This window comes from Balaenoptera musculus, chromosome 14 (assembly GCF_009873245.2).
Source record: "Balaenoptera musculus isolate JJ_BM4_2016_0621 chromosome 14, mBalMus1.pri.v3, whole genome shotgun sequence".
Lineage (NCBI taxonomy): Eukaryota > Metazoa > Chordata > Mammalia > Artiodactyla > Balaenopteridae > Balaenoptera > Balaenoptera musculus.
Genome location: NC_045798.1, coordinates 74,624,314 through 74,648,228, shown reverse-complemented (window position 1 = coordinate 74,648,228; position 23,915 = coordinate 74,624,314). Strand labels below are relative to the sequence as shown.

The following is a 23,915-nucleotide window of genomic DNA, read 5'->3' as shown; positions in this document are numbered from 1 at the left end:
GCCTGCGCGCAGCAACAAAGACCCAATACAGCCAAAAATAAATTTAAAAAAATTTTTAAATAAAGATCAGCAGCTTTCAAATGTTTTGACATTGACCCACTGGAAAAACACACATTTTACACACTGACCCAACACTTAACAATTATTGCAACATTTCACAAGATTTATTCTCAAGATATGTTCTCTATATGATTGCATTGTTTTTAAAATCCTGGTCGCAAGCACTGAATTGATTTCATGACTTACTAACGAGTGGCAGCCCAGTTTGAAAACCACTTGCTTAGACCACTTGCTTCTCAAACTTTATTGTGCATGTCGATCAGCGGGGGGACTTTACAAAAGTGAAGATTCTGATCCAGTGGTTATGGCGAGGGTGGGGTCTGAGATTTGCGTTCTAACAAGCTGCCAGGTGATGTCACCCCTGCAGCTCCGTGAACCACACTGTGAGTAGCAAAGACCCATCTGCAACACAGGAGTATCTGCTCTGAGCTTTAGATGGGAGCAGGAGAGAATCCGATTAATTTAGGCCTCGGACCAGAGTCAGGAATGCACATAAGGTTATTATATCTCAATAATGTAACCCCTTGTGCCTGCTACTGTGTTAAAGAAAACATGGCTTCCTTGGGAAATGGCACATCCTGAGATACCGTCAAATAAAACTTACCTCGCCATTAACGTTTTATGAGGAATCAAGTTGAAAGCCAGCTGAAGGGGAAAGAAAATGGAGGGAGAATGGAGACCCTGGTGGGGAAACAGGAGGGTGGCAAACACAAGCTCTGTGCAGGTTGCTGTTATTTGGGAGGCTGGTTCCCAGAGATGGGAGGACAGAAATGAAGTCCACGCAGCCGGTCGACTCGGCTGAGCTGGATTCGCCTCCTGTTCCCACGCGGTGTGGTGTCTTCACCAGCATCCCCAGGCAAGTCAGGGAGTCCAGATTCTCGTCCGTTTCTGGCAAGGTGACAACTTATGTTTTGAATTCTAACTTCTTCAGTCTCTTTTCTGTGGCTTTTTATCCCCTTCTGTCTCTAACTTCACTGCCAACCGCCCTGGGAGTGGAAGCTGGGTGGGGAAATGATTAAGCCAGAAGGAAAGTTGTATCTATGGAGTCATGTTTTGTTTTATAAATAGTTTTTATGATATATAAGGATGGAACTGTTTCCAAAGTCAAGTGCTGGTGGTGTATCTATGGAGTCATGTTTTGTTTCATAAATAGTTTTTATGATATATAAGGATGGAACTGTTTCCAAAGTCAAGCTTCATTGGTTTTTGTTTTGTTTTTTAACTGTAACCCATGGGTGTTCTTGGCGCTCTCTGCTTTGTCTCCCCCAGCTCCCCCAGAAACACAGTAATTAACGTGGATCTGCCCTGAGTCAGCTCGGAGACAGCTGTTGACCTTCTTACCCCCAGAATTCTGGAGATAATGCACAGCATCTTGCTAGTCTGCCATCACACCATGTAATTGAAAGACCACGTCATGTAGACTACGCCTCCCCTGTACCAACAGGATCATTTATTTACAATTCAGTGAAAGTCTCAGCCCAAACCAGCAAAACCATCTATATGATTGTAGAGAGGCATATGCGGGTAATTTGCCTTCTGACAAAAATCTGGAGAGGAGAAAGGTGCCACAAATTGAATTAGGCTCCGATTGTTCAGAAAGGAAATAACAGCTGGAAAACATTTCAAACAGAGATCCCTTCGAAGAGCTTTCCAAGGACAGCCGCCAAGTACATTTTTCTTTCCAGGCTCATTCTGTGTGCTGTTGGCTGCGGCGGTCCATGCCACCAGCCAGACTGACACACGCTTTATATATAAATATTCACACCGTGTGGGATGAGAGCCTTTGGATTGACAGGATTTGATCTGGGTGTTCCAAATAAATGAAAGTGGCCTCAGGGAATTGGCTTTCCCAGCTTAGGGGCGTCCTTCTGCCAAGGGTCAAATCCATGGTCAGTGTAAGAGAGCACTTTCTCTGAGCAAGGCTCTGTTGAGTTATCAACACTCACTTTGTTGCACCTGGGTCTTCCTCTGCTTGGTTCTCTGATTACTGGACTTGAAGTTCCACTTGGTGGCCTGTCCATGGTCAGATGAGACTGAAGGGCTGCAGCTATGCTCCTTCCCGACACCCACTTTGCAGAGAGGTACATGGGCATCCCTCCCTCGGGCAGTTCAGTCTCACTCTTGCCTTTTACTTGATTCCCAAAGTCTCCAGTGAGACCAGAGAATCTGGTTACTATTCTCAGGGGACAGTTGCCCTGGGTTGCCTCAGGGCTAAGGGGTGAAGGTGGATCCTGGATGCATGGTGGGGGACCTCAGAGGAGTGAAGGACCACCCTCTGGGGGAATGGGGAAGCTGCAACTGACAACCCCAAATACCAAGCCTCCTCCCTCCCCCCGCCCCCATCCCCGCCCCCTGCCATGAGTCTGCCTCAAGTCTGAAATTCTCACCACTTATTTCCCTTCTTAGGGACCGTCCACTCAGGTTACCGCTTTCAAGAGCTGGTTTATCCATAAACCAGAAGGTACATGGAAAAGTTAGTTACCTGACTCTATATTAAGACCCAAACAGAAAACAATTTGGAGGGAATTTGTGATATATAATGAGGAGGGAAAAACAGAACTAATCTCAGAGCTAAACTCCAGTATGGCTAGTTCCAGGGAAAGAGGGAGGATTATAAGAGAATCCAAGACAGCAACCCATGAGCTTTGTTATCTCGAACGCACCTCTCTTCCAGTTCAATGAATGTTCTCTCCACTTACGCATCATTGTGAGTTGGGAGGCTTCTGAGTCACTTCCATTGCTAGCTGGGTGACCCCCGTGTCACACTAGGGGAACAGGAAGGAATGAGTTCAACCTCACTTGCAACAATTCGGATCAGGGCTGTATCCGGGTCAGAGTTGCGCCAGGGGCTTCTCCACCTCCCACTCCCTGCTGTCTTGAAAGACTGGGTCCTTGCTTTCTCCCAGATGGATAGCTGAAGGCACTATTAGTAGGCAGTCATGCCAATCTGTTTCCTACCCTTCATCATAAACTTTTTGAGGACAGGAATTGACCATCTTCATAGCTTCCGGGGAACCTAGAACAGTATTTGATGCACACACATTAAGAGTTCAGACAATGTTAGCAGATAGCAACTAGTTGTTAAGGATAGAGTCACGAGTGGCCCCCAATTACTTCCATGCATTCAACTATTCAACAGATAATGCATCGACTGCCCTCTGTGTGCCATGCACCGTGGTGAGCGCTGGATATATAATCGATATCAAGACCAGCTCTGGTGCCTGTCTTTATGGGGTGGTGTAGTCTAGTGAATGAAATCACCAGCCTGTGTGGATACATACTGAAGCCCCATCACCTTTGTAATTTTTTTTTTTTTTTTTTTTTAAATTCACGTTCTTTTATTTATTTATTTATGACTGTGTTGAGTCTTTGTTTCTGTGCGAGGGCTTTCTCTAGTTGCGGCAAGTGGGGACCACTCTTCATCGCGGTGCGCGGGCCTCTCACCATCGCGGCCTCTCTTGTTGTGGAGCACAGGCTCCAGACGCACAGGCTCAGTAATTGTGGCTCACGGGCCCAGTTGCTCTGTGGCATGTGGGATCTTCCCAGACCAGGGCTCGAACCCATGTCCCCTGCATTGGCAGGCAGATTCTCAACCACTGCGCCACCAGGGAAGCCCCACCTTTGTAATTTTTGTACGAAATTTTCCCAAGGATCTTTACAATTCAAAACTGGATTCTTCATTCTAGACACCACCACCTGCTCTCGCCCATTTTATAGAAGAGCAACCACACTGGCCAACAGGACGAGGCCTGTCACGTGCTTCTCCTGCTGCTTCCTCTTCCACACTAAGTGTGTGTTTACAGATGGGGTTAACAAGCTGCAAATCCTGCTCAGGACGTGGAATTTTCCTTTTGAACCAAGACTGTGCTTTGACCCAAAGCTGAGGTCAAAATGCACTAAGAACCCTCCCATTCAAAGTGAGCATCTTCTAACAGGCAGTAGCCGCCTCCCCACAGGCCTTGCAGCTCCTGTGCAGGACGATGCCGCTCTCTCTGCCTCCCACACACCCCCAACTGTGGGAGAAGAGGGCTGGAGGGAGGGAAGTGTAGACAGACTTGCAGAGAGTACGGTGTTCTTGATGCCGAGTTATTCACTACCCGTGGGGGCCAGGAGGAGAGCTTCCCATCCCTAATGTCGAGTGAAAGGGAGTTCCAAGACGCTCACCCCTAACAATGTAGGTGCTTCTAAAATGTACGAGGGCAGCTCTTCTCTGGCTGGGCGTGTGCTGAGCTGCAGAGCTCACGGGCCTGCGCTGTTCCTGCCACTCAAGGCCCAGCACAAGCGTTCATGGGAGGGTGCTCTAGGAGGCTAGGGGTAGGGTTTGCTTTCCTTCTCCATCTACACCTCCAACCGCCATGGGGAAGAAGAGAGGGGTGCTTGGCATGGGTGCCCTGAAGAGAGGGGACGTACTTATGCATAGAGGTGACTCACCTGCTGGTGGGAGGAGCCCCTCCCACAGAGCTTGAAGGCACCCTGGTTTCTTGTTCCTGGGAAGAAGATGGGGAAGCTCCAGCCACCCTCCGCTTGCATGTGAAGGAGCTCAGAGGTGAGAAGACGAGTGGCAGCCCAGTAGCAGGGTCCCCTCCCCACTCTGACATGTGACAGTGACCAAAGCCAGCCCTCACACCTCCTGCCTGGCTCCAACCCTCCAGGAGCTTGAATTAGTGGAGGCAGGGTGTGGAGGAACCTCAGAACCAAACCCCTGCTCCCCTCCAAGACGCCGGGCCCACAGCCCTGGCTTCCACTGGAGTTGGGGAGGAGAGAAGAGCCAAGCTTTAAGTCAAGTTCAAGTTTAAAGTGTTTTAAATGAACAGGGCTTGGTCTTAAACCCTAAAACTGATAAGAAAGTTAGAATTTGGTCAAGATGTCGTGAGAAGAGCCACAACCAAAAAAAAGGGCGGGGGGGCAGAGGGGATTCAACAAAAGTTAAAAAACACTTTCTATCCCTAATAAATTTAGACTTTTCTACAAACCAGTTACAGATGAGATGCATTTTTTTAATTAGTACTTTCAAGTTCACTTTATAGCTACTTCCTTGGGGTGCTACTTCAGTTATTGTAATTAGGCATGGAGATCACCTGTTTTTATCTTTTAAGTATGCATGGGTCCAATCACCGTCCAAAGCAAGTGCCAGAGAAACTGTAGATCTGAAAAAGTAGACAAGTTCCTTCATCTTCGTGGGATGCAGCATCCTATCGCTGTTAGCACCATCCATCAGAACTCTGGGCTCTGTTTGCTGAAGAGAGATGTCTTTGCTGTAACCATTCTGGTATTTCACAACTAACGTTGCCCAGGCGATGCATGTGAGGAAATCCAGACACAGGCAGGGATTTCTTTCGAATGCCAGGGGAAGTGAAAAATGGAAGATGTGCGTGGCAAACCCAATGTTGAGGTCATTAGGTTTCAAAACGGGAGGGAGAAACACATGCACGTGTGGATTTGCCTGCAACAATTCTCAATTCTTGAACCTCGGGCCCATAGTTGAGATTATGCTGTTGGCATCAGGGATGTCCAAATATCTCCGTAATTATTCTTGACTGAGTTGACTCACTTTGGGGGAAGGTGGATGGCGGGGTGGGAAGGAGAAAAGAATTATTTTCTGGCCAGGTTTATCCAATTCTCCTTTGTGAATTTGTGGAGGTCAGTCAGTGACACCATTAAAATATTTAATGTATGTTTCATGATTTTTAAAATCTTTTTAAAAAAATTACTTAAAATGATGTCTGTTATATGATAGCTGTAAATAATCCCATGGGGTGGAGAGATTATAGATAAAAGAAGCTTGTCCGTGGGTTGATAATTGTGAAAGCTGAGTGGTGGGTACATAGGTGTTCATTATAATATACCCTCTACTTTTGTATGTTTGAAAATAAAAAAATATCTGTAATAAAACGTCTTTCAAAATTGCATGAAGATTTAATAGCTTAAAAAAAAATCATTTGCTGGTTATCCAATGGAAGCATTATCTAGCCTAAGGCAGAGCTCTCAGTCCAGTGCCCACCTGAGCTGCAGGTGCCTGTCACTTGAGGGGAAGCTCTGAGCCTTTCTAGAAGGGTCCCCACTTTACAGAATTGGCTCTGTCCTGGAGAAATCAGAGCCATACACTTAGCGTGAAAAGAAATCCCATCTCTCTGTTTTTTACTCTTTGTTTTTCTTCCTTACATAATGAGCCCAATATCTATGGAAGAAGCGGAGTTGTACACCCTACACTGCCACTTCTGGGCAATATTTTTTCTCTAAAAATTTCCAGTGGACTCATCTATTTATTTGGGGATTTGTCACAGTCATTTCTTGACCATCCCCATGGCCAGAGGCAAAAACTCTAGGACTAGGTTTGGGCCCTAATGAAAAGAATTTTTCAAGCCTCAATAAGCTCAAAAGTCTTTACAGGAAATTTGCTTCAGGCTTCTTTCCACACCACCAGGCCCCACAAATTTTCCCAGCTTCTCTCCACTACCTTTGGTCCCGGACAAAAGAGACATGGGTAGAGTGGGACGCTGGGTCTCATGGGAAAAGATTCCAAAGATTTTCCTTTTTTTTCCTGTCTAATTGGTCAATTTAGTAAATTCTAATTCTAAATGAGTTGGAAACTTTGATTTTCTGTGAACAAATACAGCACCTGCCATGGTGGAAGGGCATCTCTGCTGTTGATGGTTACCCAGCAATTCTTCCTCTTTCTCGTAACAAAATCTGTCTTTCCTTTGGAGAACCCATTGATATGGCTGGGGTATGGCTGACCCCACTTTTCCCACAGAGGTGGACACATATATAATCCCTGCTACCAGGCAGTGCCTAGAACGCAGCAGGGGAATAGTGATGAAGTGGATGTATGGATGAGACTTTCGGTTGTTAGTGATTGATTCATTAGTAAATATGTTTCCCAGCAGTTCTCAAACCTTTTTTAATCTCAGCACCATTTTATATTTTTAAATACTACTGAAGACCCCAAAGAGCTACCATTTATGGCAGCAAGTTATCTTCTCTGCCATGTGGAGAAAGCCCACCTGAGAATGAAGCCAACATAGAGGAATGCAGAGCTGAGAGAGAGAGAGAAAAAAACCCAGACAACACGATTTGAAGACCTGGAAAATGCCCAGAGAAAGACCTACCCCAGCATTTTTCAGTTAAGTGAGCCAGTAATTTCCCTTGTTGCCTGAAATACTTTACACTGTATTTCTGTTGGAGTTGTTGGTTGCTGCAGGATGACTTAGGCTGAATAGTCCTGATTCTGTACTGTGCACATTCTCCCAGGTCTGAGTGATCATTAAACAATGGGTCCATATGGTCGTGACGACAGTTAAGCAGTATCTAGAACCTCTCACATGAGCTAACTGCCATCAGAAATTTGAGAGATTTGTGAGACATAATATTTATGAGACCTAGTGGTCCAGGGAAATGGCTTTAGTAGTGGTTAGTATATACCCCAGCAGCATTTTAAGGATGGACAGCCTCAGGCACAGAGTGATGATGCTAATCTATGTGAAAGTCCACAAGGCCTCAACATGAAGAGTTGTTTGGGGACTTAAAGCACAAAGATGGGAGCTTTTGAGCAGATCTGCCCCAAGTTCCTAGAATACACTTGATGGTGTCTGGAACCCATGCCAAATTCATGATCACATCTATGACCCAGCAGAGACTGCTTTGCTTCCGTACTGACAGAAAGAACCACGACAGTGTGCCCTTTTCCAGAGAATCAGAAAATGACTCTTGCAGCCTCAGAGAAGTCTCCAAAGTGAGTTGCGTGGAATAATGTAAAGAATTAATAAGCCAATTTTGAACTTCCCCACCACCCCAAAAGACCCACATGATGCCCTGTGGTTGGTAAACCTAATTAGAAGTGAGAAAGACAGAGAGGTAAGTCTATCAGCAGAACTGGCCCAAAAAACTCAGGTAGGAGACTCTGGGATATACCTGGGAAGCCAGAGGTGATATAGGTGTGACGTACAGCCCTTAAAATTGGACCTGTGAGGCAGAGACCGCTAATTGTCCTTCACCTTCTCCCTTAGTAATAACACTCCTGGTTTTTAGCTGGGGCTTGTGGCCATCCAAAATCAAGACTACTTTTCCCAGCCTCCCTGGCAACTAGAGATGTCACGTGACAAGGTACTAGTCAATGAATGTAAGCAAACTTTTATGTTTAGCTTCCAGAAGGTGTCCTTAAAGGAAGGAGACGGTCTCTTTTCCTCCTTCCAGCTGGCTGGGATTTAGATGTAATGCTGAGAAGTTAAGCAGCCATTTTATACTGTGAATTGGACCGTGAAGGAGGGTAAAGCAGAAAGAAAAGAGCCAGGGTCCCTGGTGACCGTGGAGCCCGTTACACTAATCCTTGGCAGCCCACCACTGGCCTTGTGTGCAAGGGGAACGTGAACTGCCATCTCTTTTAACCACTGGAATTACTGATATTTGTTAGTTTTTCGTAATGTGCAGTCAAACAATCTGATATGATAAAAAAAAACCCTCAACAGACAAATTCTCTGCCAGTGAAAATTAGCAAAACCTCACACCCAGTTAGAAGACCCTCCAAAGCTCTTCCTCAGGTCAGAGGTGGACAACAGTCACCCAGCAGCTCACCTTTTGCCCCAGGACTAGTGAGATGGATTCTGAAAAGGGGACTGGAGCTATCTTACCTTCTCCGGCTGTGGCATGGAGCAGCTTTGAGTGGCTGCGTGCTCTCACGCTTGCTTTTCTTCCCGTTCAAAGGCTCTAATCTTAGAAGGGAGGTGGTTAAATTCTACAACGTACGTGTTTGCACGCTTGCTCTTCGGGAATCTGCTTTCCCCAGTCCCAGCGTTGGTAAGAGACTCCAATACTTGTCAGCCCCTACAGGGGCGACTGAGAGGGACTGAACATGCACCTAGTAAGAGAAGGAAAGTAGGAAAGGGAGATGTTAGCCCAGTGGCTCTCAAACTTGAGTGGGAATCAGAATCAGCTGGAGGGCGTGTTAAAACAGATTGCTTCACCCCACACCCAGAGCTTGTGATTCAGTAGGTCTGGGGTAGGACCAGAATATTTGCATTTCTAACAAGTTCTATGAGTCACGTTTTCAGAACCCCTGCTGTCGACTAGAGATAGAAATAATACATGGGTGTCTCCTTTCCATATTGGTCTTCTCTTTGACCAGAGGAAGTGTAACCAGACCAAAATAATTAACGTGTGTCAAGGTACTCTACCCCAAAGCAGAAGTGAAGAAGAGAGCTGAATGAAAAGAGAAAGAATCCTTCACAATGCATCCCATTTTTAAAAGCAGTGAGAGAGGGAGGAAAATGGTCATTTCAAGGAAGCTCTGCAGAGGCCTGTCCCCAGGGACAAAGGCAGTCCTGGTGAAGGCAAGGCAGTGGGGTTGGGAGGGAAGGTTTAGGGAAAGAAGCTAAGGTTTAGCTATGTTATTGTGAAAGAGGTGGGTGGGAAAGAACAAATCAATTTTTTTTTTTAAAAGAACAGAGTTATTGTGAAACTATGTCCTGGCAGGAGCAAACACAAATCTACTCTTGAATATATACCACTTGGAAAATTAGCACATGCATCAAGGCTTTATAAGCACCAAACTACTTAAGTAAAGTTTATTGTTGTAGTCAGATCTGATGTGTGGGTACATAATAGTCTTCATTCTGTAGCCCTGCAGTTTGCTGGTGGGATAAAAAGTTACTGGAGGTTGGGCACTTCCCAGGTGGTGCAGTGGTTAAGAATCCGCCTGCCAATGCACGGGACACGGGTTCGAGCCCTGGTCCAGGAAGATCCCACATGCGACGGAGCAGCTAGGCCCGTGAGCCACAACTACTGAGCCCGCGCACCTACAGCCCGTGCTCCACAACAAGAGAAGCCACCAAAATGGGAAGCCCACGCACGGCGGCGAAGAGTAGCCCCCGCTCGCCGCACCCAGAGAAAGCCCGCGTGCAGCAACGAAGACCCAACGCAGCCAAAATTAATTAACTTTTTTTAAAAAAGTTATTGGAGCATGACTTCGAACTTTTAAAAAATGTGTCAGAGCAAAGAGAACTAATTTGGATAGTTCCACATTTATATCAGCATCTTACCAGTTCAGGCAGGAGGGACAGCACTACTAAATATTTTCTTTTACTAAACATAGAATTCCTGCCAGGATTACATTTTGTGTAGTTTTCATGTCTTTCCTATCTTGTGCCGTTTTAGGATGAGGAGTATTTGGGAGATATATTCAAAAATGCTGATTACGTTAAACCAATCATTTGAAATTATTACTTCTTTCCAAGGGGAAGTCATGTAGAACTTCTGCATTCATCTTCCACCAAAAGGACTTCCCATTTCCAGGAATATTTTGGAGTAGATATTCTGACAAAACACTCCTTTTGTGAACCTTAACATGATGGATAAAAACGTTAAAACATGTTTTTAAATGCCTGGTTGACTTGGTGGGAAACTAAGAGAATTATTTGAAGGTCAAAGATGACAGATCCAGAGAGGCAAGTAGGAATTTGGGTTGGCATTTACCCCTGGGTATCTGGCATTTACACCTGGAAAGTCCATTTTAATGGGCCATGCACATGTGCACCGGAAGCAAAGACTAGAGCCAAAGAGGGGAGTTATGGTTTTGTGTCGCCCCCCACCCCCGCCCAAATTCATATATTGCTGTCTTAACCCCTAGTACACCAGAATGTAAACTTTTCTGGGAATAGGGTCATTGCAGATGTAATTAGTAAAGTTTGGTGTGTTTTTTTTGCCTGTTAAATATTTTATTATGTGTTTAAATGCTGAAAAGCTTTCTGTTCTTTTTTGTGTGCATTTATTTTTTTTAATTTATTTTTTTATTGAAGTATAGTTGATTTACAGTGTTGTGTACGTAAGTTTTAAGATGAGGTCATTAGGATGAGCCCTACTCCAGTGTGACTACTGTCCTTATAAAAAGGAGAAACTTGGACATAGGCATGCACGCAAGGGAGAACACCATATGAAGATGAAGGCAGAGATCAGGTTGATGCCCCTACAAGCCAAGCAAGACCAAAGATTGCCAGCAAACCACCGGAAGTTAAGGGAAAGGCATGGAACAGATTCTCCATCACAGCCCTCAGAAGGAACCAACCCTAGGATGCCTTGATTTCAGACTTTTAGACTCCAGAATTGTGAGAGAATGAATTTCTGCCATTTAAGCCACCCAGTCTGTGGGAGTTGTTATGGCAGCTCTAGCAAACTAATACCAGGGGGTGAGGGTGGGGGAGGGCAATTGGATTGGATGCCCCCAAAACCTAGACACACATAGTGTGACATTCTCAGTAAGTGAACGAGGGGGCAGAAAACACCCACAGAGGAACCAGTCAAGATGTAGGCATCACAAGCCTGACTTCAAACTACTCCTGTGATGTGAAATACTCTGAGATGAAAATTTTGTTTAAAATGACCTCAGGTGGATGGTGTTCCCAGGCACCTGGCAGAAGCAAACACAAATCCCTCTGGATTGAACATACTTTCAACTCAGATCTCAAAGAAAAATCCCATGGGTAACTTTCCAAGAAACATGAACCCCTGGTCAAAAATCATTGAACGCACACAAGGGAACAAGAGTGAGGGTTGATGGAAACAATGAAGTGCTAAAAGAGAACCACGAAGAACACAGATATGGAAACTTTGGATGCAAAATATGATTCTAGAAAAAAGGCATTGAAACTATGAAGAGGAACATGAAACTATCAAAATTGATCAGGGAGATTTGGGAAAGAACCCTGAAAGTTCTATAAATGAAAAGTATAATTATTTTAAAAATAAAATGAATGGTTTAAACCACAGGTAAGATACAGGAGAATTGATGAACTGGAAGAGAGATCTGAAGAAATTATGCAGAATGCAGACAAAGAGACAAAGATATGAAAAATGTGAAGAAAGAGACACATGGGGCAACGTGACTAAAACACAACTAATCTGAATTCTAGATGGGAGTATTAGAAAGAAAGTGACAAGGCAATAGTTGAAGAGAAAATGGCTGAGAAATTTTCCCGAATTGTTGAAAGACAGCATTTCTCAGATTCAGGAAGCCAAACAAAATGCAATTAAATGGGAAACCCACCCATATATACACCATAGTAAAACTGAAGAAAACCAGGAGATCCAAAGATACAAATATAGGAAAGACTAGAGAAAACTCATTATTTGCAGATTATATACTCTATTTTTAAAAACCCAAGAGATCATAACAAACAAGACTTACTAGAGGTTTCAGAGAAGTGAGCAGATATAAGATCAAAATACAGGCATTAGTGGCTTTGCTGTGTGCCAGCCATAAACAATTAGAACATCATTTTTTTTTTTTATAAGTGAGAGTCAGGGAAGGAGAGCTTTCTCTCTAACCTTGCCTCCCCTTTTTGTTTTTTTTTAATATTTATTTATTTATTTATTTATGGCTGTGTTAGGTCTTCGTTTCTGTGCGAGGGCTTTCTCTAGTTGTGGCAAGTGGGGACCACTCTTCATCGCAGTGCACGGGCCTCTCACTATTGCGGCCTCTCTTGTTGCGGAGCACAGGCTCCAGACGCGCAGGCTCAGTAATTGTGGCTCACGGGCCCAGCTGCTACGCGGCATGTGGGATCTTCCCAGACCAGGGCTCGAACCCGTGTCCCCTGCATTGGCAGGCAGATTCTCAACCACTGCTCCACCAGGGAAGCCCCTAGAACATCATTTTTAAAAGGTTCGGTTCACCAGAGCAACAAACACTATAAAGGATCCAGGAATAAATCTAAGAAGAAAGGTATATGATCTTTTCATAGAAACTATAAAACTTTCCCAACAAATATTTAAAAACAAACTGGACAGGGACTTCCCTGGCAGTCCAGTGGTTAAGACTCTGTGCTTCCAATGCAGGGGGTGCGGGTTCAATCCCTGGCCGGGGAACTAAGATCCTACATGCCACACCAAAAACAAAAACAAAAAACAAAAAAACTGGACAAATGGCAATAAATGCCATGATCTTGGCTAGGAAGGCCCAATATTGTAAGGTTTTCTATTTCCTAAAATTCATATAGAATTTCAAAACAATCCCAAACAACCTTCCAACAGGATTTTCTTTGAACATGACAAGCTCATCCCAAAATTTCTAAAGAAAAGTAAAAGCACAAAATTAGCCATGCCAAGTTTGAAAACAAAACAAAAAAGGAAGATTTACCTATCAAATATAACAACGTATTATAAAGCCACCATAGTTAAAAGGGCATAGAATTTTTTATACCAATAGGTGAATAAATAGAAAAATCAATCAAGGATAGACTAAGTATCAGAAATGGATTTATGTATATATATCAAAATTTAGTACATAATAAAATTGGCACTTCAAATAGTTGGATAGATCATTAATATGTTGTTAGAATATAGGCTTTCCATTTGGAAAAACTAAGTTTGGGCCTTACTTCACACCACTAGCACAAGTTAAATCCAATTAGATTAAATATAAATAGAAAAATTCATAAGCTTTAAAAGAAAATCAATATAAGAACTTATATTAATGATCTTACTGTATGTGAAGACTTTTTAATCAACCCATAAAAATTTAAGAGCATAAAGAAAAAGAATTAAATTTGACTACATCACAATGTAGTACTTTTATTTAAATGAAAGAATTCCTATATAACAACAAGAAAGAAGACAAACACTTTTATAGAAAGAAAGTCATAATGGGCAATTCAGGACAGGACGATTGATAAACATGAGAACCTCAGACTCACTAAAAATCTAAGAAATGCAAATATTTTTCAAAATTGAAATAATCTCTAGGGACTTCCCTTGCGGTCCAGTGGTTAAGACTCCACGCTTCCACTGCAGGGGGCCTGGGTTCGATCCCTGGTCGGTGAACTAAGATTCCACATCTGCATGCTGGTTGGTGCAGCCAAAAAAAAAAAAAAATTGAGATAATCTCACCCAAAAGAATGCCAAAGTTTAAAAATGATAACAAGAGTTGGCAAAGATAATGGGAAAGGCAGATGTTGCTGATAAGTATATACATTTTGGAAGGGCATTTTGGCTCTGTCCATTAATACTTTTAAAGTACACACCCTACTACCTGGCAATCTGGTGTCCTAATATCTACCCTCAAGAACCTTACACATGTGCACTAAGAGGTATGCACAAGGATTATCAAAGCAGCATTGTTTATAACAGAAAAAACCCCCAAACCTGAAAACATACCAAATGTCAATTAATAGGCGGGGAAAATGTGTAAACTGTGATATATCCATTCCATAGAATACTTTTTTTAAAAAAGAGGCTGATCTTTATGCTCTGACATGAAAAGAGCTCTAAATCATATTGTTAAGTTGGGGTGGAGGGAGAGAAAGCAATTTGAAGACCTTGCGTTGTTTATATAAAGATACACATAATACAACTATGTACTTTCAAGATAGGAAAGCAAATACATAGACAAAGGTCTCGAGAGCTCAAACAAGATGGCGGAGTAGAAGGACGTGCTCTCACTCCCTTTTGTGAGAACACCAGAATCACAGCTAACTGCTGGACAATCATCAACAGGAAGACACTGGAACTCACCAAAAAAGATACCCCACATCCAAAGGCAAAGGAGAAGCCACAATGAGACGGTAGGAGGGGTGCAATCACAGCAAAATCAAATGCCATAACTGCTGGGTGGGTGACTCACAGACTGGAGAACACTTATACCACAGAAGTCCACCCACTGGAGGTGAAGGTTCTGAGCCCCACGTCAGGCTTCCCAACCGGGGGTCCGGCAACGGCAGGAGGAATTCCTAGAGAATCAGACTTTGAAGGCTAGTGGGATTTGATTGCCGGACTTCGACAGGACTGGGGGAGACAGAGACTCCACTCTTGGAGGGCACACACAAAGTAGTGTGCGCATTGGGACCCAGGGGAAGGAGCAGTGAACCCAGGGGAGACTGAACCAGACCTACCTGCTAGTGTTGGAGGGTCTCCTGCAGAGGTGGGGGGTGGCTGTATCTCACTCTGAGGACAAGGACACTGGCAGCAGAAGTTCTGGTAAGTACTCCTTGGCATGAGCCCTCCCAGAGTCTGCTATTAGCCCTACTAAAGAGCCCGGGTAGGCTCCACTGTTGGCTTGCCTCAGGCCAAACAACCAACAGGGAGGGAACCCAGCCCCACCCATCAGCAGTCAAGCGGATTAAAGTTTTACTGAGCTCTGCCCACCAGAGCAACAGTCAGCTCTACCCACCACCAGTCCCTCCCATCAGGAAACATGCACAAGCCTCTTAGATAGCCTCACCCACCAGAGGGCAGACAGCAGAAACAAGAAGAACTACAGTCCTGCAGCCTGTGGAACAAAAACCACATTCACAGAAAGACTGACAAGATGAAAAGGCAGAGGGTTATGTACAAGATGAAGGAACAAGATAAAACCCCAGAAAAACAACTAAATGAAGTGGAGATAGGCAACCTTTCAGAAAAAGAATTCAGAATAATGATAGTGAAGATGATCCAGGACCTTGGAAGAACAGTGGAGGCAAAGATCGAGAAGATGCAAGAAATCTTTAACAAAGACCTAGAAAAGTTAAAGAACAAACAAACAGAGATGAACAATACAATAACTGAAATGAAAATTACACTAGAAGGAATCAATAGCAGAATAACTGAGGCAGAAGAACGGATAAGTGACCTGGAAGACAGAATGGTGGAATTCATGGCTGCAGAACAGAATAAAGAAAAAAGAATGAAAAGAAATGAAGACAGCCTAAGAGACCTCTGGGACAACATTAAACGCAACAACATTCACATTATAGGGGTCCCAGAAGGAGAAGAGAGAGATAAAGGACCCGAGAAAATATTTGAAGAGATTATAGTCGAAAACTTCCCTAACATGGGAAAGGAAATAGCCACCCAAGTCCAGGAAGCGCAGAGAGTCCCATACGGGATAAACCCAAGGAGAAACACGCCAAGACACATAGTAATCAAATTGGCAAAAATTAAAGACAAAGAAAAATTATTGAAAGCAGCAAGGGAAAAATGACAACATACAAGGGAACTCCCATAATGTTAATAGCTGATTTCTCAGCAGAAACTCTACAAGCCAGAAGGGAGTGGCACGATATACTTAAAGTGATGAAAGGGAAGAACCTACAACCAAGATTACTCTACACGGCAAGGATCTCATTCAGATTCGATGGAGAAATCAAAAGCTTTACAGACAAGCAAAAGCTAAGAGAATTCAGCACCACCAAACCAGCTCTACAACAAATGCTAAAGGAACTTCTCTAAGTGGGAAACACAAGAGAAGAAAAGGACCTACAAAAACAAACCCAAAACAATTAAGAAAATGGTCATAGGAACATACATATCGATAATTACCTTAAACGTGAATGGATTAAATGTTCCAACCGAAAGACACAGGCTTGCTGAATGGATACAAAAACAAGACCCATATATATGCTGTCTACAAGAGACCCATTTCAGACCTAGGGACACATACAGACTGAAAGTAAGGGGATGGAAAAAGATATTCCATGCAAATGGAAAGCAAAAGAAAGCTGGAGAAGCAATACTCATATCAGATAAAATAGACTTTAAAATAGAGAATGTTACAAGAGACAAGGAAGGACACTACATAATGATCAAGGGATCAATCCAAGAAGAAGATATAACAATTATAAATATATATGCACCCAACATAGGAGCACCTCAATATATAAGACAACTGGTAACAGCTGTAAAAGAGGAAATCGACAGTAACACAATAATAGTGGGGGACTTTAACAACTCACTTACACCAATGGACAGATCATCCAAAATGAAAATAAATAAGGAAACAGAAGCTTTAAATGACACAATAGACCAGATAGATTTAATTGATATTTATAGGCCATTCCATCCAAAAACCGCAGATTACACTTCTCAAGTGCGCACGGAACATTCTCCAGGATAGATCACATCTTGGGTCACAAATCAAGCCTCAGTAAATTTAAGAAAATTGAAATCATATCAAGCATCTTTTCTGACCACAATGCTATGAGATTAGAAATGAATTACAGGGGATAAAACGTAAAAAACACAAACATATAGAGGCTAAACACTACGTTACTAAATAATGAAGAGATCACTGAAGAAATCAAAGAGGAAATCAAAAAATACCTAGAGACAAATGACAATGAAAACACGACAATCCAAAACCTATGGGATGCAGCAAAAGCAGTCCTAAGAGGGAGGTTTATAGCTATACAAGCCTACCTCAAGAAACAAGAAAAATCTCAAATAAATAATCTAACCTTACACCTAAAGGAACTAGAGAAAGAAGAACAAACAAAACCCAAAGTTAGCAGAAGGAAAGAAATCATCAAGATCAGAGCAGAAATAAATGAAATAGAAACAAAGAAAACAGTAGCAAAGATCAATAAAACTAAAAGCTGGTTCTCTGAGAAGATAAAAAAAATTGATAAACAATTAGCCAGACTCATCAAGAAAAAGAGGGAGAGGACTCAAATCAATAAAATCAGAAATGAAAAAGGAGAAGTTACAACAGACACCGCAGAAATACAAAGCATCCTAAGAGACTACTACAAGCAACTTTATGCCAATAAAATGGACAACCTGGAAGAAATGGGGAAATTCTTAGAAAGGTATAACCTTCCAAGACTGAACCAGGAAGAAATAGAAAATATGAACAGACCAATCACAAGTAATGAAATTGATACTGTGATTAAAAATCTTCCAACAAACAAAAGTCCAGGACCAGATGGCTTCACAGGTGAATTCTATCAAACATTTAGAGAAGAGCTAACACCCATCCTTCTCAAACTCTTCCAAAAAATTGCAGAGGAAGGAACACTCCCAAACTCATTCTATGAGGCCACCATCACCCTGATACCAAAACCAGACAAAGATACTACAAAAAAAGAAAATTACAGACCAATATCACTGATGAATATAGATGCAAAAATCCTCAACAAAATACTAGCAAACAGAATCCAACAACACATTAAAAGGATCATACACCATGATCAAGCGGGATTTATCCCAGGGATGCAAGGATTCTTCAGTATACACAAATCAATCAATGTGATACACCATATTAACAAACGGAAGAATAAAAACCATATGATCATCTCAATAGATGCAGAAAAAGCTTTTGACAAAATTCAACACCCATTTATGATAAAAACTCTCCAGAAAGTGGGCATAGAGGGAACCTACCTCAACATAATAAAGGCCATATACGACAAACCCACAGCAAACATCATTCTCAATGGTGAAAAACTGAAAGCATTTCCTCTAAGATCAGGAACAAGAGAAGGATGTCCACTCTCACCACTATTATTCAACATAGTTTTGGAAGTTCTAGCCACGGCAATCGGAGAAGAACAAGAAATAAAAGGAATACAAATTGGAAAAGAAGAAGTAAAACTGTCACTGTTTGCAGACGACATGATACTATACACAGAGAATCCTAAAGATGCCACCAGAGAACTACTAGAGCTAATCAATGAATTTGGTAAAATTGCAGGATACAAAATTAATGTGCAGAAATCTCTTGCATTCCTATACACTAACAACGAAAAATCAGAATGAGAAATTAAGGAAACAATCCCATTTACCATCACAACAAAAAGGATAAAATACCTAGGAATAAACCTACCTAGGGAGACAAAAGACCTGTATGCAGAAAACTATAACACACTGATGAAAGAAATTAAAGATGATACCAACAGATGGAGAGATATACCATGTTCTTGGATTGGAAGAATCGATATTGTGAAAATGACTGTACTACCCAAAGCAATCTACAGATTCAATGCAATCCCTATCAAATTACCAATGGCATTTTTTACGGAACTAGAACAAAAAATCTTAAAATTTGTATGGAGACACAAAAGACCCCGAATAGCCAAAGCAGTCTTGAGGGAAAAAAACGGAGCTGGAGGAATCAGACTCCCTGACTTCAGACTATACTAAAAAGCTACAGTAATCAAGACAATATGGTACTGGCAGAAAAACAGAAACATAGATCAATGGAACAAGATAGAAAGCCCAGAGGTAAACCCATGCACCTATGGACAACTAATCTATGACAAAGGAGGCAAGGATATACAATGGAGAAAAGACAGTCTCTTCAATAAGTGGTGCTGGGAAAACTGGACAGCTACATGTAAAAGAATGAAATTAGAATACTCCCTAACACCATACACAAAAATAAACTCAAAATGGATTAGAGACCTAAATGTAAGACCGGACACTATAAAACTCTAGTTCGCAGAAGGAAAGAAATCATAAAGATCAGAGGAAGAACACTCTTTGACATAAATCACAGCAAGATCTTTTTTGATCCACCTCCTAGAGTAATGGAAATAAAAACAGAAATAAACAAGTGGGACCTAGTGAAACTTAAAAGCTTTTACACAACAAAGGAAACCATAAACAAGATGAAAAGACAACCCTCAGAATGGGAGAAAATATTTGCAGATGAAGCAACTGACAAAGGATTAATCTCCAAAATATATAAACAGCTCATGCAGCTCAAAAGTAAAAAAACAAACACCCCAATCCAAAAATGGGCAGAAGACCTAAATAAACATTTCTCCAAAGAAGACATACAGATGGCCAAGAAGCACATGAAAAGCTGCTCAACATCACTAATTATCAGAGAAATGCAAATTAAAACTACAATGAAGTATCACCTCACACCAGTTAGAATGGGCTTCAGCAGAAAATCTACAAACAACAAATGCTGGAGAGGGTGTGGAGAAAAGGGAACCCTCTTGCACTGTTGGTGGGAATGTAAACTGATACAGCCACTATGGAGAACAGTATGCAGGTTCCTTAAAAAACTAAAAATAGAATTACCATATGATCCAGCAATCCCACTACTGGGCATATACCCAGAGAAAACCACAATTCAAAAAGACACATGCACCCCAATGTTCATTGCAGCACTATTTACAATAGCCAGGTCATGGAAGCAACCTAAATGCCCATCGACAGATGAATGGATAAAGAAGTTGTGGTACATATATACAATGGAATATTACTCAGCCATAAAAAGGAACGAAACTGAGTCATTTGTTGAGACGTGGATGGATCTAGAGACTGTCATACAGAGTGAAGTAAGTCAGAAAGAGAAAAACAAATATCGTATATTAACACATATATGTGGAACCTAGAAAAATGGTACAGATGAACCAGTTTGCAGGGCAGAAGCTGAGACACAGATGTAGGGAACAAACGTATGGACACCAAGGGGGGAAAGCAGCGGGGGAGTGGGGGTGGTGGTGTGATGAATTGGGCGATTGGGATTGACATGTATACACTTATGTGTATAAAATTGATGACTAATAAGATCCTGCTGTATAAAAAAATAAAAGAAAGAAAAAACCTAAAAAAAAAAAAAGACAAATCAAAGAAAAAAGTAAGAAATGTAAAAGTGAAACTTTAAAGCCTGTTTCATCACAAGGGCCGCTTTATCATTTCACATCCATGAGCTCTGTAAATGGTTTAAAACAGTGGTTCTCTAGTGTGAGGATCCCTGGAGTCCCAAGACCCAACCGTTCAAGGGGTCCAAGAGGCCAAAACTATTTTCACAATAACAGTAAACGTTATTTCCATTCTTATTCTGTTCTAAGTGTACAGTGGAGTTTTCCAGAGACAAGATATGTGATAACATCATAGCTCTAATGGCTAATAGAATGTATGATTGTGTGTGCTTGTATTTAAAATTTTTCAGTTTTATTTTCCAATACATTAAACATCAGTAGATACAACCTACTTAAACAAAAGTTCCTTGGAATTCTCAATAATTTTTAAAAGTATAAAAGGATCCTATATCTGGATCATAAAAAAATAATTAATTAATTAATTAATTAATTAATTAAAGGATCTTAAAGCCAAGAAAAAAAAGGTCTCGACAGATGCACAGTATTTACTTCTGGGAAGTGTACTTGGAAAGTATGGAGGGGAGACATATGACTTTACCTGTAATTTTTTTCATTTGTATAAGGAGTATATATACATGAAATAATGTGAAATTTATCTTTTTAATTGAAAGCAAATGCAAAATATGAACACCCATTTTTTTACAAAAAGCTAAATTACCGATTTATTCCCTGCAACCAAACAATTTGCAATGGAATCTATTTCAGTCGTGAGCATCCTTTCCAAAGTGTTCAGTTGACCAAGATTCTATCTACACACATCTTTTCTCATCTCTCTGTGCTGTGTAAAACAAGTATATCTACTCATTAGAAAATGGTAAGAGTGGTGGTAAATCCAGAATTAATACAGTAGTGGTCCTTATTTATGGGTGAGATATTATTGTGTTTCTATTTGCCCACCTTCAACTCTACATTTATGAGGGCCAAGCTTCAGAACCAGGCAGAATTCTGCCATTTAGTGATTTTGGGACCTCAAATAAGTTACCTAATGTCTCTAAGTTTCAGGTTCCACATTTCTAAAAATCAGGAGAACACCTACTTCAAAGGCTTGTGTACTAAATAAGACAAGTGAAATTATTTAACAGAGTGCCCTATGGATGGTTCTAGGTTTTTGCCAAAAACATCTTTGCCACAAGCATTTCACCACATAACTAATTGGCCATAAGGCAATTTGCCATAAAAGATAAAATAATGAAATAAACAATGAGGACCTACTGTATAGCAAAGGGAACTATATTCAATATCTTATAATACCTATAATGGGAAATAATCTGAAAAAGAATATATATACTGATATATACATATATATGTAACTGAATCATTTTGCTGTACACCAGAAACTAACATTGTAAATCAACTATACTTCAATTTTAAAAAGATAAAGTAATGAAAAATAAAAGAGGAACATTAAAAAGAACATAATGAAACATGAGAAATGAATGACGAAATTAAAAAGACTGTTCCGAAATACAAAATATTTGAGTACATTTGAAATGGGTGTAAATTCATGACAATACTGTACAAATAACTGATTTTATTTTGGGGGTTGTACCTAAGCACTTGTCTTCCAAGTCTTTTATTATTATTATTATTACTACTATCACTATTATTATTATTTTGTTGATTCGTCTCCTTGTTTGGCATCACACTTTTTTTTTTTTGACGGTGCTATGCGGCTCGCAGGCCCTGGCAGTGAAAGCACCAAGTCCTAACCACTGGACTGCCAGGGAACTGCCAGCAATCACACTCTTTATTTTTCACTAAAATTTCTTCCTTCATTAAGAGAGGTATAAGCCAAAAAAAGAAAAAATTTTTTTTAAATTTTTTGAAAGGGACTTCCCTGGCGGTCCAGTGGTTAAGATTCTGTGCTTCCACTGCAGGGGGCACAGGTTTGATCCCTGGGCAGGGAGCTAAGATCCCACATACCGTGTGGTACGGCCAAAAAAAAATTTTTTTAATAAAAAAATTAATTAAAAAAAAAAGAGAGGTATCAGTTTCCAAACACTAGGCTGCGTGTTGGTACCTGAGCCTTGTGCTACGCTGAGAGCCTCCACATCATGGATTGCTCTTGGCACATTGTCCCATGCCCCTTGATAGATGTTCCAAAGTTCTACTGGAACTTTGTGGGTTCAACTCTGCGCCTTCAAGGCCCTCAGCCTCTTTCTCCTCCAATGTAGTGTGTTTCACAATAAGACAGCAACTCTTGGGGCAAATCATCATCATCTGTCAGCTCCAGGAAGACATCAATAACGTCAATAACTAGAAGAAAAGCTAACACATTTCAACTAGTTGAAAACAAACTATCAAACCAAACTGTCCACCAGTTATTCTATCTTTCATGGCAAAATTGCCTTACAGCCAATTCCTTATGCAACAAAAATGTTTGCAGCCAAAGTGCCTGCAGCCAAGATGTCTATGGCAAAGAAGCTTCCGGTGAAAATACCAGCCACCCTGACCGACAACATTAGCTCCCCCTACTTTCGTCAGTGGAAGGCCTTGAAAAGTCAAGCACGTCACTTAACAGTTGTGTGAACTTGAGCAAAGTAATTCAACTTCTTTGAGTTGCTGTTTCCTCACCTGTGAAATGGATATAACGATGTTTTCCTTGTATGGGTTTCTCTGACTCACACACGTGATGAACAACTTATTATGTGGACCATCACAGTTACCACGTCCGGCTTTGTTTCCCTTCCTTATTTCTCCCCCTTCCCTTCCAAGTGTCTTCTGCATTTCCTAGCTGACTCGGCAGATGGAGCAATTGAATCGCACGGTGAGCCTCAGGGCAGCTAGCCTGAGTCACATCCCCACCAAGCAGCTGCCTCTGTGCTGCTTTCATTGGGGACAAACCTACATCCCTTCTTGAATGTTTGTCAGACCAAGGCAGTGGTCCTGGCAGGAGGCGGCAACAGCAGCATTGAAATACAGTCTGAGATTTCACTTAAACATCAAGCCTCTGGACGCCCCCGTAGATACAGGCACAACTTCTTATCAATCAACATTCTGTCTGTAAGGAAAACTTTGTTAATTACCTGGGTTTAATGAAGTTGTGTTTTTTTGTTTTGGGGGGTTTTTTTGCTTTTGGAATCAAGGAGAATATGTTCACTCTCCATTTTTCGGCCTGCTTTGGTGAAGGGAAGTTGATATTCTAGGCTGGATTCAAGACTGGAAGAGGATATTCAGAGGTAGCTTCCTAAATAGGGCCACCTTTCCTATGCCAGTCCTCAGACTTTTATGAGTTTAAATCCAGCACCTAACTTTCCAGGATCCAACAAGCATCGCCTGGTTTGTCCTGCTCCAAGAAGCTGGGTAAGCCCTGGACCAACATAAAGAGTGGAGGGTTGAGGTCGGGGCACCTGCGTTACAGCTGCAGGAGGGCCAGCACCTGAACAGTCACTAGAGTGTGCCAGGGCAGAGCCCATAGCAGTGACAGCCCAGAGGACAAGCCATTTCCATGGGATTCCACCACAGCAAAATTGCTGGGAGCTGCAAGTTCAATTTGAATAG

General features: G+C 41.7%; 1 long non-coding RNA gene across 2 annotated transcripts in view; it reads right to left on the bottom strand.

Moving 5' to 3' along the window:
• LOC118906804 overlaps nucleotides 1-23,915 on the bottom strand; it is a 58,471-nt gene continuing 34,556 nt past the window's right edge. Inside the window, exons 3-5 of one of the 2 annotated variants that reach the window (XR_005022597.1) lie at nucleotides 8,803-8,914; nucleotides 3,680-5,296; nucleotides 1-3,355 (exon numbers count right to left, since the gene is read on the bottom strand). This is a non-coding gene — a long non-coding RNA (uncharacterized LOC118906804). Of the gene's footprint in view, nucleotides 3,356-3,679; nucleotides 5,611-8,687; nucleotides 8,915-23,915 lie in introns of both variants that reach the window. The other variant, XR_005022598.1, reaches the window with a different exon arrangement.